Raw genomic sequence first — 4,563 nt, 5'->3', positions numbered from 1 at the left:
AGATTGAGTAAGCACCCAAACACTAAAGAAAACTTATTTTTAAGAAAAAAGTAAGCTTTGTCATACTTTGTTCTCAGCATACATTTCATTTCTTTCCAGTGGAACCAAAATCTCCGCAACCCCATTCAGTGTCATCCAAACCTTGAACTTCCCCTGTTTCTGTATTAGAAACCCATTCACAAATGTGCTGTGCAATGCGGTCACCCTTTCATTTTCAAAGTTCCCTTACCAAAATTGAACAGTACAACACCAATATTTTCTCCATAATCTTTATCTATGACACCAGGTGCTACATCTAGGAAGTGCTTTGAAGCAAAAGCAGAACATTGAGCTATTCTTTCATAGGACTCAGCAGCAAGAGCAATCTGAATGTTAGTTTTCAAAGGGCTTTCTCCTTAGGTGGCACTGTGCAAGCATTGGCACTGTACAGATAAGAGCCAGCCGCCTGTGCAGATCCCTTGGTTGCAGTGGTGGAGTGCTCCCAGAGCACAAGGAAAATTTTCCCTGAACTGCCTTCCTCTGCAGCACACTACTGCTTGCTGGAGCAGATGGTGTGTACCTCTTCAGGCCATGGTATGGCAGATAGAATGCAGGAACAGATGCGACAGAAAAACAGGAAGGTGTGAATCAAATCTTTTCAAAAATTACATTCAACTTAGGATAGTTTTTTTAAAGATTTTATTTATTTATTTTTATACAGAGGGGAAGGAGGTTGAGAAATATCAAGGTGAGGTGGTCTCACATACGCCAACTGCTGGGGACCTAGCTCACAATCCAGGCATGTGCCCCAACTGGGAATTCAGTCATGGGCAGATATAAAAGGAAAACTATTTCTGTGACTCAAAAGACCAAATAGACATTGGCCATTAAACAAGAACAGACAGAAACAATAAATTTCATGAACTGTAAGGGGACAAAAAACACAGAAATTAATTAACTAATTAATTAATTAAGGCAGTTTAATTCAAAGGGCAATTGCCCATACGGCTTATTCATATGTAAGTTCAGTCCAACAATGTCTTAAGTACTGGTATTAAAACTATCATTTACTTTACTAATATGTTAAAAAAAAAAACCCTGAAGTAACAAAGTTTTGAGACTTTATCATATATAAGGAATCACCCTGGAAAAGCAGTAAGGATAATGACTGACTGAGACTGAGAAATGCTGATGTCCAGGTCTTTCTCTTAAAGGGCCTGGCACACACTTACCGGGACTCATGACCTCTGATCTTCAGCCTTGGGCCAGCATACTGAAAGGTGCTAGGAACATTCAGGGAGTGAGTCAACTGCCTGGCTTCAGGGATAAGGCTGGAGGGGCTGCATTGTCCCACACAGAAGTCATCTGAGGCCATTCTTCCCTGCTGAGCCCTCCCCACAACAGAGCTAGTAAGTGCTATATCTGAGTCCCCTCCAACCTGGCTAATGCTATAGGGATTCCCTCAGTCCTTGGGATTCCCTCAGGCCTTGCCCCATCCACTTGAGAATTCACCCAAACCATATCCAGTAGGTTTTCCATCCAAATGGCCTCTCTTGCCTTATGGTTCAGACTCTCCTAAATCTTTCAAAATGGCTGGATCTGCCCTCTGCATGCTCTATAATTCTCTCTCGATGGCCCAGGAAAAGTAAAAGGACATGTTCTTTCCACATGTTTTATTGTTCAAGTACAGTTGTCTCCATTTTCCCCCATCATCCCCCAACACAGACATCCCTACTTCTCCACATTGATCCTAGCCCCCTTTAGTTTGTTTTCCCTGTGTCCTTTATACATGTTCCTGAAAATGCTTGCCCTCTTTCCCCAATTTTCCCCTCCCACCTCGCTCTGCTTACTGTCAGTTTGTTCTTCATTTCTATATTTCTGGTTATATCTTGCTTGTTCATTTTGTTTATTAGTTTCCTCTTATAGGTGAGATCATATGATATTTGTCTTTCACCACCTGGCTTATTTCATTACCATAATGATCTCCAGATCCATCCATGCTGTCCCAAAGGTTAGAAACTCCTTCTACCCTAAGAACCCTGATGCATCTATTCAAAAGAACCTATGCACCACAATGTTCATAGCAGCACAATTTACAATGGCCAAATGCTGGAGGAAACTTAAATGCCCATCAGGAAATCAATGGATGAAGAAACTATGGTACAGTTTCACAAGCACAAGCATATTTTGAAGTCAAACAGAAAAGTAGATTGTATTATGTTTGGGAGGTGCATTGTCATACAAGAAAAACACTGAGTCTAAACTTTGTTAAGAGTCATTGGCAACCCCCAAAGCTTAAAATGCATATGTCAAAAAACATGATAAATGTCCCCAGGGTTCCTGGGATTTCTGCCACAAATTCCAAGATCTCAACCAAGTCCTTCAAAACCTCCATTCTTGGCAAAAAAAAACACAAAACTTAAAAAAAGAAAAAAAAAGCCTTAATGTACAATTTATCAAAAACATGCACAGATTTCCCAAGTCCCCAAAGCAATGCAAGAAGATCCAGACCATGGTGGCCCTCACAGTACAAAAATAACTTAATTGTATACACTGCACACTTTAAAAAAAAAGATTGTATGTATTTATTTTTATAGAGTGAGAAATTTGGCTGACATTGCTACTTTGATAATAGAGGTCACTGGAGTCATAGCAGTATTCTGAAAGCATGTATGAGCATAGGATACTGTTGGAGATGAACTGGCCCTCTGTGACTGCAACAGAAATAAATTAGGCTTTTCAACCTCCTTTCCACTGAAGCACAGCTTCCCAAACCACACTTGAAGGTTTGGATTCCTCTGAGACCTTTGTGTTGCTCACCTGTGACATCTGCATCTGCATTCTCACCTACCTGGAGGATCGGATATCCCCTTTTTCCTGCAAACATTCCAGAGCTCCCTCATTTCTTCCGAAAAAATGTGACCAGGACTGGCTTAGAAACAACAAGACCTGTGTACAAAATAAATATTATTATTTTTTAAAGATTCCTCATTTCCAATCTATGTTGTGCTCAGGTAAGAACACTGCAGGAAAATTAAAATATTCTAGAAGATCATTTTTCCAAAGTACTGTTTCCTGATGGCACCTTAACAGTTCTAACACAAATTTTTCAGTGGATTCCTAAGGACCATAGTTCTCGAAGCCATTATTTTCTACAGGAGATAACTTCCAAGTTCTTCCTTGTGATAATAAACCTGAAAGTCTACCATGCAATGTCAAGTTTGCAAAAGGTGTTATATAAAGCAAATCCTGTGGGTGGGGCAGGCAATGTGAAGGAAGTCAGCCTCACCCAGAGAGACCAGGTTGCTGTAATTCTCCAGCATCACATCTGAGTACACTTTCCACTGACCTGGGTCCAGGCATTCCCATTCCTCCCAAGAGAAATCTACTGACACATCCTTGAAGGTCAAAGATTCCTGAAAACAAAATAAAAAAAAAAAAGAGGCAAGTTTATCAAGGAGAAACCAGCAGAGTTCTCAGTGTCATCTAAAATGAAAAGTGTTAGAAGTGGTTTTGACCTAAGAGATATCCTGCATCATTCAGTAAGGTCACGTTGACTGTCTAACACTCTCTAATGTATTTTGTAACATCAACAAGTGAGGATAATATATTTCTAAAATTCCAATGCAAAGATATTACTTTTTAGGAAAATAAACTTTAAAATGAAGGAACAGACACAGGCATATGGATTGTTGAATGTTGTATTTGTATCATTCAGAATCAGCTGTGTATACTTTTCAGCTACCAAAGGCATCATGAGTTGAAAGTGTAAGTAACTTCTTTAGGTTTCATTCAGGCAACAAAATTGTCCTTGTATGAAAATGCAGATTTTGATTTAAGAGTTGTGGGTGATGCCTGTGTTTTCACATTTTTTCAGAAATTCACTTGTTTAAGTATTTTTTATTGATTATTCTGTTATAGTTGTCCCATTTTTCTCTTCTTTTCACCCTCAACCCTGCAACCGCCCTGCTCTATAATTGTTTGACTAAGTTCATGTCCATGGGCCATACAAATAAGTTCTAGGACTTCTCCATTTCTTATACTATTTTAAATTCCCCTTATGTTGTACCCACCATTTAGCTTCTTCTTCCCTGTACCTTCTCCCCCATTCTCTCCTCACTCCCACCCCGCTCTTCACCCTCCATATGATCTCCATTTCAGTGAATTTGTCCCTCTTCAAGTAGCTTGTTTATTTTGTGGTTCTTTTGGTTTTGCTTTATATGTTCAGTTGTTAATACTGTTTGTTTATTGTCCTTTCACTCTTCATATTTTCATCATCTTCTTTTTCTTAGATTAAGTACCTTGATCATTTCATGTAAGGGCTTGGTAATAATGAACTTCTTTAACTTGGCCATATCTGGGAAGCACCTGATTTGGCCTTCTGTTCTAAATGATAGCTTTCCTGGTTAGATTAATCTTGGATGTAGGCCCCTACCTTACATGACTTTGAATACTTCTTTCCAGCCCCTTCTTGCCTGCAAGTTTTCTTTTGACCAAACAGCTTATAGTCTTTATGGGAACCCCTTTGTAGGTCATACTCCTTTTGTGTGGCTGGTTTTAATATTCTTTTCTTATCTTTTATCT

The 4,563-nt window shown here is 39.3% G+C and overlaps 1 pseudogene; it reads right to left on the bottom strand.

The window, feature by feature from the left end:
• Positions 1–85: 85 nt before the first annotated feature.
• Positions 86–4,334, bottom strand: LOC123824100 (annotated as a pseudogene).
• Between the last annotated feature and the right edge of the window lie 229 nt (positions 4,335–4,563).

This window comes from Phyllostomus hastatus, unplaced genomic scaffold, assembly GCF_019186645.2.
Source record: "Phyllostomus hastatus isolate PE091 unplaced genomic scaffold, TTU_PhHast_1.1 phas_contig_530, whole genome shotgun sequence".
In the NCBI taxonomy this organism is placed as follows: domain Eukaryota; kingdom Metazoa; phylum Chordata; class Mammalia; order Chiroptera; family Phyllostomidae; genus Phyllostomus; species Phyllostomus hastatus.
This window is presented reverse-complemented; position numbering and strand designations above follow the sequence as displayed.